Genomic DNA, 15,066 nt, shown 5'->3' on the forward strand with positions numbered 1-15,066 from the left:
TACTTTTTCAAGAGCAAAAAAATACAACAACTTCTCTACAAAAATAAACATAAATTAAATTAAAACTAAATATTTTCAATAATAAAATATACAACATAAGTTCCATAAAAATATGAATTAAAACTTAATTTACTTAAACATTTAAGCTCAAAATTGCATCTTTTTATTCCTAACTTAACAATATTAATTTCAAATAATTAAACTACAACATATTACAACAAAATGACTATAAAAACACACAAAAATCTATAAAATTAAAATAAACCTAATAAATTCAAAATTACTTAAAAACTTAATAAATCAATTAAAAACTCAAGAATTAAGCAACAATTAGCACATAAAAAGTGGTCAAATAACTCTATTTTGTAGAGTTATCATCGTGACGTAAGGTTCAAGCATATCTTTCTCTTGCCTTCCCACTATCACCTGCTATGTGTGGTCCTTCGCAGATGGTCAACAATGTACCAGCAACTGGAGCTAGCTGTAAAGGGGGCGAGCATTGGCGTACAGGTGCATGCTTGTTGCCTCTTTGAGCCTCTTGCTGAGAACCTCCAGTTGCTCACACATACCTCTTCAAGTGTCCTTGTTTGATAAGGAACTCAATCTCATCCTTAAGCTGGTTACACTCTTTGGTGTCATGGCCATAGTCGTTATGAAAACGACAAAACTTGGTAGTATCTCTCTTGGATATATCTTTCCTGATAGGGGCTGGTCGTCTGAAGGGAACCATAGTGTGAGTGGCCTGGTACACCTCTGCTATGCTATCGACTAGGGCCGTATAATTGGTGAACTTTGACTCGTATCTATTTTGTTTTGGGCGCTTGTTATCATATGTCGTCGGCTCGTGGTTTGCCCTTTTTCCCCCATTCTTCCCATTATTTTTATCGTTGCCATTGGTTTTCCCAGATCCATTGACGGCTTTGGTGGGTTCTTCTTTTGGGCCCTGGTTTCCTGTAGGAGACTTTCCCTCATTGGCAATGGCCTCCTCGAGCTTGATATACCTGTCTGCTCGATCTAGAAATTCCTAAGTACTCTTGACTCCATTCTTCCGCAAACTATTCCAAAGGGATGAGTGGCGTCGTACCCCAGCAATAAGAGCCATCATCTTTCCTTCATCCCCAACCGTCTTGGCCCCCGCAGCTGCTTGCATGAATCATTGAACATACCCTTTCAGGGTCTCTCCTTCCTTCTGGCAAATTTCGACCAACTGATTGGCCTCGGTCGGATGTACTCGACTAGCATAGAACTGTCCATAAAACTACTTTATGAACATTTCCCAAGAAACTATACTGGCCGGAGGGAATTTGAAAAACCACTCTCGAGCAGTTTCGGATAAAGTTGCCAGAAAGATTCTGCACCGAGCATCGTCTGACACCTTTTGGATGTCCATCTGTATCTCAAATTTGTTAACATGAGATACAGGATCTTCTAATCCAGTGAAGTTAGGCAAGACCGGCATTTTAAATTTGCTTGGAGTCTCTGCTACAATGATTCTTTGCACAAATGGAGTGCCCTTTCACCGATCAAATTCTATATGGGATGTCCAATTCCCAACCAGTTGCTAGACAACCCGATTTAAAACATCGAGTTGGGCTTGTATAACATCTAGTACTATTGGAGCGACCGGTGCTGGGGGGAAGTACTCGTCGTGTCTTTCCCTTCTATCATTGAGAACATCCCTCAGATCTTCCTCCCTATGCCTTTGCTCGCTCGCGCCCAGTCGATCAAAGACGTTGGGTTGTTTAGGTTGCCCCCCAACATTTTGGCTTATTGGTCGGGTCTCCCTTGGTGGAGGGTTCTGCTCTTCACCCCTCTCTTCTTGCCGTCGACCATCATTCTCTAAATTGTGACCGATGACGGTGCGACCTGCTGTTTGCACTATTTCCCTCTCTCCTTGATGGAATGTCCTGATTGATAGGTGGAGGTCTGCATTGGTCGGTAGGTCCCCTGACATTATTATGTTGTGGGGTACCCCTGACCGCAGAGCCTAACTCCACTTGTCTTCTGCTTGCAGAAGGACGCTGTCCTCTACTCAAAGGGTTTTGTTCCTCAACAGTCTGGCGTCTAGGGCTTCGAGGATGTTGTCCGACCCTATTCTACCTTTGTTGCTGGGGGTTATCTCGACCAGCGCGAGATAGTGGTTGCTGCTTAGGATCCTGGAACGACCTTTCCTGTTAAGCAGTAGGAGGTTGCTTTGGCCTTTGAGGGTTTGCCGGTTGTGGCAGATTGTGGTAATGCTGGGGATGATCTGATTGTGGATTTTGTTGTGGGTGAGCACTAGGTGGCTGATTCGGTTGAGAGGTAGGTGCAGGCTGTCCTTGTACCAACTAAATGGCTGCCTCCAAGGTGGCAGTCGCATCCCTCTGCCGGCGGTCCATGTCAGCTTGCCGCTCATTCAGCTCTTGGCGCTGCCTATCAATCTCCCTTTTCTTCAACACCATTGTTTTAGCCACATTCTCTTGAATAGCCCTTAAATTGGCTAATTCTTCTTACAGCACAATCAGAGTCGTTCTCAAAGTTTCAGAATCCATCTCTGTAACGCCCTACTTCCTTAGAGCCGTTACTAAGTGAGCTTTTAAGACAAAACAGTGTGCAATGAACTCGCTAACCGAGGTTTTGAAACAAAAGTGTGACTAGTTAAAAGTTAAGGCTGTAATCTTTAAAAATGCGTTGTTTCAATAAAAACTTCTAGTAATAGACATTTGGGATCCCAAAATAATGTTTGAAAGCTATATACATCTTGAAATAAGGTTACAGTTGATCAGTTCTAAAATCATAAATTATTACAGCCATTTTCAAATAAACCCCCAACCAAAGCAGTCGGGCAAGCCAAACATGTACGCGTCGCTTCACGCTCTCCGTACTCATGGTTGGTTGACTCAGTCCCTGCTTCTACCTGCCACACGGAGCACCCGTGAGCCGAAGCCCAGCAAGAAAACCCAAATAACACATAACATATGCAAATCAAATAGCTGTCATAATTCACTGACACATAGGAAAAACCATCATAATAAACAAGTACGGCCATGCCGCCCCCAAGGCCTTACCAAAGCCTGGAGTTTCGGTTCTCACCGCGAGGATAACTCATGTATCCCTTGGGTCCCACCCTGAATATAAGCATCCCATGTGCTGTGTATTACTTTCGGCCCCACGGCCGCCTCGGCTTACGCCGTACTCGGCCCCACGGCCGCCCCGGCCTACGCCGTACTCGGCCCATGCCGTTCAATTCATCATAATCACACATATAGTACATTCAAAATAAACATTCACACACATCACGGTTCATTTAAGGTTAAGCATTTGCACGTAATACAATCCGGGGCCATGCCCTACAATCACACAGTGGGCCATGCCCTAATCTCGGGTGTTATGGTTTTCTTACCTGCATTCCGAGCCTCCTGATGCACTAAAGCCGCGAGCACGGTCCTCAAGCACGAGCCTCACCAATAACCTAGTCACAACACACAAGAAATATCCCTCAACACTAATCAAATCAAAAACCGCCTCCCGGGACCAATCCCACACTCTCGGGACTCCTAAATCCCTAAAACAAATCATCGGAAACATCCCCCGAACCCCCGGAGCAAAAGCTGAAAAATGCAATTTTTCCCCTCCTGAAAAAGGCGTAGCGCCGCGGCGCTACCCGCAAGGGCCGCGGCGCCCAGCGAAGTCAGAAAGCCCCCTGACTGATAACAGCCTCGCGCCGCGGCGCCCAAGAACAGGGCCGCGGCGCTCCTTCGCGAACCCAGAAAAACTGGGTTTTTCCTCTGCATTTCCTCATCCAAAACACACCCAATTCAACCCAAACTCACACCTAAGCCCCAAAATCAATTAGAAACTTCATATGAACAACTTAACAACCTATAGGCACTAGGTTCAAGCTCAAAACACAAACATACCCAACAATCCACCCTTAGATTGCAAAAATCAGCAACACCAAACTCAAACACTAAAAACTTAACTCAAGCTATAGATTTCACAATTCAAAACAGACATCAAACTTAAATGCTCAAAAACCCATACCTCAAGTAGAGAATCCACCCTACAAGCTCCCTTGATTCACCTCCTAAGCTCCCACTTCAGCCCATTTTCCTCTTCTTCTTCTTCTTCATCTTCTCATTGCCCTAACTCTTCTTCTCTTTATGTTTTAGCAAAGCCATCATATAACCCAAATGCCCAAACCGAACCCCTTAAATCCCAGCTGAAACTTGCCTATAACCCTTGCCAAAAGACCCTTTTACCCTTTCCTACTAATCTTCCTTAGCTAAACCTCAAAGGACACTTAAGTCTTTACACTTCATTTCAATTCTATCACTTTTTACCTTAAAACTTGTTACCCACAGCAGTAACTAATGGTTACCCAGGTTACTAAATCTCCAATAACCATTACCCGCTAAATCTCAACTTAACCATAAAATTCCCAAAGTACCCCTAGGCTCCTCCCGAGCCGGGTATAGAAATCCCGTTGTGACTCTTAAGTTAACCAGCTCTCTAGGACCGTCTCGGCACGTGCATCACAATAATAAAACCACACCCACGTGGTACAATTCACCGAATACAATTATCACATATCAATACAGTTATGCCCAACATGGCCAAAATTACAATTACGCCCTTCTAACACGATCCAGGCCTACATGCATACTAGTAAACATAGCCATGCATCTCAGTTAAACAAATAGCCAAATAACATGCTTTAAATCATAACCGCGCATTTAACTCATAAAATCACACATAAATCCCAACCTGCCCTCCTGGCACACTAATCAAGGCCCTTAAGCCTTATTAGCGAATTTGGGTCGTTACAACTATCCCCTCCTCATAAAAATTTCGTCCTCGAAATTTACCCAAACACATCAGTCAGCAACCCGCAATCTGACCATAATCTCCAAGGTCCATCGCCTTACTTTAGTTTCCACCAATGCTCTTTCAGGAGAACAATCTTGGCTCGCAAGATCTCATCTAATAGCCATACCATGATAGCTTCTTGCTTTAACACCGCAACCCTGCCGAAGCCCAGGGTCTGCCTAGATTACAATGACCAATTCATTGTCTTATTCCGGATTCCATAGATACTCAAACATCGTCACCTCTACTAGGTGGGATCAGCTTGTAGGCCCCGCTGGCCTAACACTTAGTACAACTTCAAAATTTTATGTTGAATCAAGAGTCCGAACTCTCCCTCCTTTCTCTGAACACCTTACAGATCCTCGTCTGTTATTACGCAGAGATGCAACTCTTTCCTTCCCGGAACTTTATTTCCTCATAACTTAGCAATTTACCAGCTCTTTATTCTTTCAAATAGGCAAACACTCCTGCCTTAAGAAGTTTCAACGACCTTCTTGGCTTCCCCTCTGAACTAAAGCCAAACTGTAGTATTCATTATCTTTCACCTCTACCATGTCCTATGTCGCGTTTCTTTATCCAGACACCAGCAACTGCTACCACGACTAACTCATCAGGGATTAAACTTCCCTTAATACCTCAAGTATTCGCCTACTCAGCGTTCAATCCCTTAAGATATCTGATAAACTTTCAGACTGGCATTTCACTTGCACTCAATTGATAATTCCAGGTTCCCACTCGGTTCCTTTCGTTCTCTAAATCCATTCCAAAATTTAAAACACTATAGGGTCTCAATTCTGTATCACCAACGTTTTACCCTGCTACCAGTTCACCTGAACCAACTACATTAACTCAAACCACCGAGTTAAAACTTTTCATGTCCCAACACCTTACTTAAGGTCTATAGTGGTCTATTCCTATAATACAATACCACATTACTTAACCCCTCAGGGTCCAAAGGAAAACACTAGATTCTGTCACCCGCTCGACCCTCCTGGTACGACGTACCCAAGGAGGTGGAATGATGTCCATTCAGAACCCTCATTCAAAACCAAATCCTAACTGGATCCCTCACTCGATTCTGGTATCCTACTTGTACCACCATGACAGGGTCCTTCCCTGTTTCAACTCAAGCCAACACCTTGAATTCCATAGCTCAGTGACACCCACCAGCTAACCAATACCTACTAACATCTTGCCGATCTCAGTCGTTGCCTTGTCCACTCCATTACAGCCTATAACGTTATTCCTTGACTGATACATGCCTCCCAGCTAGGAGTTCCGCCTCCAATTATATCTCCCTTCTTTCAATCAAGGATTCAAACACTGATCATCTGTCTGTTACTTTTCACCGCACTGGGTCTCAACGATAACCTTTCTTACTAATACCCAAGACTTAAGTGCCTTATGCCATACACCATAGTCGACTTAACGTTCTAAGAGTATCAACCATGATCCATTCAGTCGCCTCCCGCAAGGTTCAATCCAACCTCGCGCCAGATGCGCCTGGGCGTGCATAATCCGTAATGCACCCCCACAAATCCATGTCCTCAACATAGATCAAGTCCTTTATGCCATCCCTCTTTACTTAATCAAAACACACGCAAATCCCATCATCGTCCGTAACCAATCAAACCTTACCTTGCCTTCTGAATTTCTTTCCGATTTGACACCACTCAGTCCGTCTAACTTCGAGTTTTACTGTTCTCCTCGTCTCTGATGTAGTTGTCCCTGGAGATGCTTGTGCACTAGATGACGCGCTTACCAATCTTGTTATGCCTTCAGTTCTTCAGATACTCAATAGCTTCTTTGCGGCTTCAGATCAATTCCTCTCTTACCTGTCCTTTCACTTCGTAGCTCTAATCTGAGTATTCCTGACGACGCTCAAACTAACAATCCGTAGAACCTTACCTGAGACTCCGCCTTCTGGGTACAAACGTCTTTCGCATAGTCACTTGCTCACCATTTCCGTCTGGGAGTAATCCACATGTACTGCTCGTGAGCTTGAAGGGGACTTGTCCATACCGTTCTTGTATTCTCTGTCTAAAGAACTTACCTGTGCTACTGTAGCTTGAACCATTCCAGAACCTTTGTTACCAACTCCTCACACTCTAGCCGGCGCAAACTAGACAATCCACGAAATGTCTCTATCCTTGGTTTCCAACTGGCAATAACCAGGTCGTAGATCAACTCTTGGGGACATCGTCCCATCTTGTATCCATCATTGTACTTTTCGTCCTAACCCGACGATACTAGCAATCCTCGCAGTATAACACACTAGCTACACCAGGCTCATATTCCCTCGATTGCTCCAATAGACTTTCCGTCGGCCAAAACCGTCTTCTACAACATCCCTTATACCAATCCTATCTGTAGTCTGACCTTGAAGTATTCCCTAAATCTTTCTTTGCATACCCACATAACTTTCCCACTGGTCAGCTCTGTCTCCTTTACGTACTCCAGATGATATCCTCAACAATCCATCCGCCAGAGTTTCTAATTCCTTCTCAATAAGTATTACTGTCCTCGGCCTCTCAAATGGGACCTTTGAGGCAACCTTTCTATGTCCATCTCCCTCTCGGAACATTCTCAACACCGAGCCCTTCCAGTTCGTTACTTGCCCAAAGCATAAGCTCGTCAGTCAAATACTCCTCCTTGAGGACTCAGCCTCGAACTTTGAATGTAGCGATGCATTCCAGTTCTCCGTTTCCCTCACCATGGGAAATCCATTCTAACATCTCGAGTCATTCTATGTAGAAGCCCTCACCTGACCTCCTCTCAGGTGGCATCCTCTCACTCATGTGCATACCAACTAATCTCCCTGGTTCCTGTCGCCAACTCGACAACCACCTTAGCAATCAAGCTTCTTTCAAATCTCAAATTAGGTGCCTAAGCACTGTCTGGGGTCCTTCGACCTCAACAATTGAGAGTCCAACCTTACTGCGTTCTATCAAATAAAAGTACCATCTTATCACTCAGACTTTTCCCCCCCAATCTCGGCAATTCCAGAAGCCACAACACTATCCGGGGCTCTTATAACTTGACTATCACGAATCTATCTTTACTAATTCCATCAAAGTAAGCACTGCCATTGCGGCTCTAGCACTCAAGCTCTAGACATCAACCATCAGTTCCTCGAACCACATGGCCCTCTCCGCCATCCACATGCAGACGATAAGACCTTACATCAGAGCGGCCCAAATGCCTTAGACTATTCCAGATCTCATATCCTTAAATGGGTCGCCATCAATTCCAGATACATCCGTCAGTATAACTTCCTGAAATGGATTACCCGCTTTACCAAACCCATTGATTTACACTGTTGTTACTCCCAACAGCCCAAACCAAACTTATAAGCCCACCAGTCTCCACGGTTCTAATCATGTCTTTAAATCTCTTCTAACCATTCATCATCTAGGTTCTTTCCAACCCATCAAGCCAGTACCTCAGCCCGAGTACCAAACCCGGGCATCTCTCTGCCTCAACATTTAACACAACCCTCAAATCAGGATCTCTCATCCTCTTAACCAAGGGTGGAATTAACTCTGCTCGTCTATTGATAAGTCCCTTGCCAACTCGAGCTTTCCTCAAAACCCGAGGATAACACCCCTTAAACCTCTCATATAATACCTTTATCTGTCCATACCTCACAGTAAACCAACACTGGTCACCTTACTGTTAAAACATCGAAATTATCTATTTCACCAGAGAAATCTGCTGTTCTTCTATCCCATCTCAACTAACAAACTCCACAACCTACTCACACACTAGTGACTCACTGCTGCTGCTTCCAGGGATAACTAGAGATCTCAACTCCAACTTATATCTAGAATCCCTCCTTTCAACACAATATCAGGTCCACAAATCCTTCTAGGAACCAACAACTCGAGTTCATCTGTCAAAACTGACCAACTCCTGAACTCTGAGGTTCATACCCTGAACCAACCCACAACTAGATCCAAATATCTACAGGTATAATGCACACACAAGCATATACTAGGTCACATCCACAATGATATACATTTAGCTACCAGATTCAATCATCACTAAGTATATCCATACTCATCATGCTTCATACAAGCCAATATACAGATATAACATATGAATTTAACTCATAAAATTAACCACATACGCTTAATATGTGAACCATTATGCCAATATTCATCCACATGCATAATAATGTTGTTCAGCACGCATTAATCTCAACATGCAACAGTCAAGGGCCAGGCCCTATCAGTATCTCATGCATATGTCATCTCATCTATCATGCTCCATATAAGTAAACAGGCAAATAGGGCATTCAAACATATGTTCAGCATATCGATCAATCATACCAACCAACCCTGAGTCGAGCTTGTCACTGACAGCGAGCGTACATGTTCGGTCGATCTCCAGAACCAATAAACCTTGGCTCGCTCTGATACCAAGTTGTAACGCCCTACTTCCTTAGAGCCGTTACTAAGTGAGTTTTTAAGACAAAACAGTGTGCAATGAACTCGCTAACCGAGGTTTTGAAACAAAAGTGTGACTAGTTAAAAGTTAAGGCTGTAATCTTTAAAAATGCGTTGTTTCAATAAAAACTTCTAGTAATAGACATTTGGGATCCCAAAATAATGTTTGAAAGCTATATACATCTTGAAATAAGGTTACAGTTGATCAGTTCTAAAATCATAAATTATTACAGCCATTTTCAAATAAACCCCCAACCAAAGCAGTCGGGCAAGCCAAACATGTACGCGTCGCTTCACGCTCTCCGTACTCATGGTTGGTTGACTCAGTCCCTGCTTCTACCTGCCACACGGAGCACCCGTGAGCCGAAGCCCAGCAAGAAAACCCAAATAACACATAACATATGCAAATCAAATAGCTGTCATAATTCACTGACACATAGGAAAAACCATCATAATAAACAAGTACGGCCATGCCGCCCCCAAGGCCTTACCAAAGCCTGGAGTTTCGGTTCTCACCGCGAGGATAACTCATGTATCCCTTGGGTCCCACCCTGAATATAAGCATCCCATGTGCTGTGTATTACTTTCGGCCCCACGGCCGCCTCGGCTTACGCCGTACTCGGCCCCACGGCCGCCCCGGCCTACGCCGTACTCGGCCCATGCCGTTCAATTCATCATAATCACACATATAGTACATTCAAAATAAACATTCACACACATCACGGTTCATTTAAGGTTAAGCATTTGCACGTAATACAATCCGGGGCCATGCCCTACAATCACACAGTGGGCCATGCCCTAATCTCGGGTGTTATGGTTTTCTTACCTGCATTCCGAGCCTCCTGATGCACTAAAGCCGCGAGCACGGTCCTCAAGCACGAGCCTCACCAATAACCTAGTCACAACACACAAGAAATATCCCTCAACACTAATCAAATCAAAAACCGCCTCCCGGGACCAATCCCACACTCTCGGGACTCCTAAATCCCTAAAACAAATCATCGGAAACATCCCCCGAACCCCCGGAGCAAAAGCTGAAAAATGCAATTTTTCCCCTCCTGAAAAAGGCGTAGCGCCGCGGCGCTACCCGCAAGGGCCGCGGCGCCCAGCGAAGTCAGAAAGCCCCCTGACTGATAACAGCCTCGCGCCGCGGCGCCCAAGAACAGGGCCGCGGCGCTCCTTCGCGAACCCAGAAAAACTGGGTTTTTCCTCTGCATTTCCTCATCCAAAACACACCCAATTCAACCCAAACTCACACCTAAGCCCCAAAATCAATTAGAAACTTCATATGAACAACTTAACAACCTATAGGCACTAGGTTCAAGCTCAAAACACAAACATACCCAACAATCCACCCTTAGATTGCAAAAATCAGCAACACCAAACTCAAACACTAAAAACTTAACTCAAGCTATAGATTTCACAATTCAAAACAGACATCAAACTTAAATGCTCAAAAACCCATACCTCAAGTAGAGAATCCACCCTACAAGCTCCCTTGATTCACCTCCTAAGCTCCCACTTCAGCCCATTTTCCTCTTCTTCTTCTTCTTCATCTTCTCATTGCCCTAACTCTTCTTCTCTTTATGTTTTAGCAAAGCCATCATATAACCCAAATGCCCAAACCGAACCCCTTAAATCCCAGCTGAAACTTGCCTATAACCCTTGCCAAAAGACCCTTTTACCCTTTCCTACTAATCTTCCTTAGCTAAACCTCAAAGGACACTTAAGTCTTTACACTTCATTTCAATTCTATCACTTTTTACCTTAAAACTTGTTACCCACAGCAGTAACTAATGGTTACCCAGGTTACTAAATCTCCAATAACCATTACCCGCTAAATCTCAACTTAACCATAAAATTCCCAAAGTACCCCTAGGCTCCTCCCGAGCCGGGTATAGAAATCCCGTTGTGACTCTTAAGTTAACCAGCTCTCTAGGACCGTCTCGGCACGTGCATCACAATAATAAAACCACACCCACGTGGTACAATTCACCGAATACAATTATCACATATCAATACAGTTATGCCCAACATGGCCAAAATTACAATTACGCCCTTCTAACACGATCCAGGCCTACATGCATACTAGTAAACATAGCCATGCATCTCAGTTAAACAAATAGCCAAATAACATGCTTTAAATCATAACCGCGCATTTAACTCATAAAATCACACATAAATCCCAACCTGCCCTCCTGGCACACTAATCAAGGCCCTTAAGCCTTATTAGCGAATTTGGGTCGTTACAATCTCCTCCTCTTCCAATTCCACTTGTGGCTCATCCTCAACCACACTTTGCGGAGGAGGTTGGGTTGGCGCATTACCAGAGGTTTGCCCAGTTTTCCTAGTTGTTTTCGCCATTTAATCTTCTTGGAGGTCTCGAGTTTAGGCTCTCAATGAAAGCACCAAAATGTTGACCCTCAATTTGGTCAACGACACGAAGTCAAGTAAAACGATAAAAGTAAGATGAATTCAAGCCAAGAAGACAAATGACACAAAGATTTAGAGTTGTTCGGGCCCAAGTAATGGTAATGACCTACGTCCACTTAGTATTCTTATTAATGTAATGAAAACCTGCGATCAGTAAACAATGGTTTATCGAGTTTCACAAGCTCAACAAAAGATACACAGTATTGCATAAAAACAATAATTATTTCTCCGTCTCCCCAAAATATCCTTCTCATGATTCCTTTAAGTCTTATTTATAGGTTCAAGGATCTCCTTATGGGCTGATGGGCCTTGATTACATTTAATACAAGCGTATCTCAATCATAATGGAAATTAAAATTATTACATAAATGCAAGATCAAATATCTTTAGAAAATATCTGATATATTACGACCAGTCCTAGTCGCCTACGAAATATGCATTCTGCCGAGTGAATTCTCTTCTGGTCGATGGTCGACCTGAACGTAACCACTTAAATAGTCACGCGCATCCCACATGCATACTAGTCTCGCCACTTCATCAGGTAAATCTTTTTTGGCTAAACACATATTAAACAAATAAAACTTGGAGCAAAGTGATTGACCAAGTAAAAAATGATTTCTTTTCTTTATTAATAATAAAATGAGATTACAAAGAAATTTAGTTTTAATTAGGGCATAAAACCCCAACAACCTATTACGTTGAGAACTCTCCCTCTCCCTTCTAGTTTTCTCTCAAGGAGGTTTTGAAGACAAAGTTGGCTTGGAGCCATTTCTAGCATTTGTTGGAGATCTTTGGTTGGATTGGAGCCATCAGTAGGATTGTGAGCTGATAAAGACCACCACTCAATCTAATTCTCGAAATTTTAAGGTAATTCCCTTTGCTTACTCTTTAGTGGTGTTCATGAGGAGTTTCTTTGAGTTTAGACCATAAGTGTATTGATTGTTGGTTCTAAGGTGTAAATGGGAATGTTTATAATCTGTTAATGTTGTATGTTGACTGCCTAGCTGTTTTGGGGTCGATTTTGGGGTTGGTTTGGGATTTCTGAAAAATGCAATTATGGGTTTCTCACTGTAGCGTCGTGGCTTTGAGGATGAGCGCCGCAACCCGCTTGAGTTCCTTCGAGCGTGGGTTTTCCCTCGGACCGCGCGCGACTCAAAATAGGGAAAAGTTTATGGTTAGGCTCTCGGCCAAAGGGACACCGCAGCCCTTAGTGGTGGCTGCAGCGGCACAAAATGCCTGGACTTCAACTTGGCTTCTCACCCTATTGTGGGGTCGCGACGCAAAATAAGAATTTTATAATATGTTGGTTTGGACTTTGAGAAACCAAATCAGAAGGCTCGGAAACGATTCCATTGCCCAGTTTAGTGGAATCTGAGGTTCTGGAGGGCTAGGGCTTGGTCTTGAAGCTCTTAATTGGTTTAGTTTTTGATGGATATTACTTAACATGTTGTGACTAGGGGTTACCGCTAGGCTCGGGAGGAAAGGATCGCACTCGGGATTGCTAACTAACTTGCTCAGGTTTTGAGGTAAGAAAACTGCACTTGTATTGAGATTAGGACTTAAGCCCTGGTTTTTGAACGTGGCTATAACCGCGCTTTGGGAATGTTTGTTTAAACATGAATAAATGTTTTGTACATAGTTGCGTTATGTGTGAAAGGCATATCTATTTATACTTGGAAGTGCGATATGCGCTTGTACGGATCTATAGCCGCTTGAAAGAAATGAGTGCGATATGCACTTGTACGACTCTACATCCGCTTGAAAGAAATGAGTGTGATATGCACTTGTACGACTCTACAGCCACTCGTGTGGCTCTATGGCCGTGTAAATAAATGGAATTCATGCTTGAGTGTTGATATAACTGTTATGCACGCTATTAATGATTTATATTCTGTTGATTATCTGTTATGCTTATTTGGGTTTTCTTGCTGGGCCTTGGCTCACGGGTGCTACGTGGTGCATGTAAGGGCAAGGCGAAGCTGGGCCAACCATGAGTTGGAGAGCTGTGGGGGCGATGTGTACATATGCGGCATGCTCGACCATCACGGTCGAGATGTCTTTGAGAATTCAGGGTTTTGATTATTTTGCTGCTTAGGTTGGCGAATTTTGTACCTTGTTTATGTCTGTATTTGTTTATAAACTCTCTTTTGGGATTCTATGTACAAATTGAGACTTTTAAATGAAACGTATTACTTCTTTGACCAAAATTTTAAACACCTAACCTATTTATTAACTTTAGTTACATGTGTTAAGTCTAAATGACTCGATTAACGAGTCTAGCACTATTTTAAACACAATGTAACTGACTTGGATTACTAGGACGTCACAATCATCTTCCTCCAAAACACTTCGAGTAGACTTAGACATATCTTTTCTTTTTTTCTTTTCAGTAACAGATCTCAGCAAAGGAGAAGGAGATAATGACAATCGGGTTATGACTATTTTAGCTTTAAAGAAACTAAAGAGTATACAACTACCCACCCTTATTTTTAAGTTACAGGAGACGATACCACTACTCAAAAATACCCTAAAATCAGAAGTATATCTAGGTTAATGGAGAAGTTAGAAAGGAAATGATGAAGGTTATATCCAGGTTAATGGAGAAGTTAGAAAGAAAATGATGAAGGTTGATAGAATGGACACGATCCTTGTGAGAAAAATATGGGGCAATGTGACCACATACAAGCGCTAGGACTTGGGGGCTTAGGCTTCGACATGTAGGACTTAGGCAATATAATCACATTATAATATTTAAAGAATACGGTATAAAAACTATAGTAAAATCGTAAATTAAAAAACCAACAATATTTTTGTAATTAATTTGAAAAAAACGTTGTCACCTGTAAATTTTTAGAAATGTTAGCATCATTTTTTGATGATGCTAATATGGGGAGGTTTTTTTTAATATTTAGGCCACTTTATGCATATACACTAAACTTTTCCTATCTAAATTTTTATATTTGTACATCTATTTTAGTGTTGTTTGGTAACAATTAAAAAAATAGTTTTTTATTTAATTAATTAAAACTTTGACAATTAAACATAAAATAGTATTTGATAACTTTATTTTTATTTATTATTTTTTTAAATTTTAAACAAAATTTATTAAATTTTGAAAATAGAAAATTTTCACTTTCAATATTTTTAAAACCATTTTCAACTTTTAGTTTCTTTTTTAATATTCTATTATTCAAATCAACACCTTATTTTATATTATTAAACAAAAAATAAAAATAAAAGTTATCAAATTTTGAGAATAGAAAATTTTCACTTTCAATTTTTTTAAAACCATTTTCAATTTTTAGTTTCTTTTTTAATATTTTCTTTTTTCAAATCA

Source organism: Humulus lupulus, chromosome 5 (genome assembly GCF_963169125.1).
Source record: "Humulus lupulus chromosome 5, drHumLupu1.1, whole genome shotgun sequence".
Classification (NCBI taxonomy): Eukaryota; Viridiplantae; Streptophyta; class Magnoliopsida; order Rosales; family Cannabaceae; genus Humulus; species Humulus lupulus.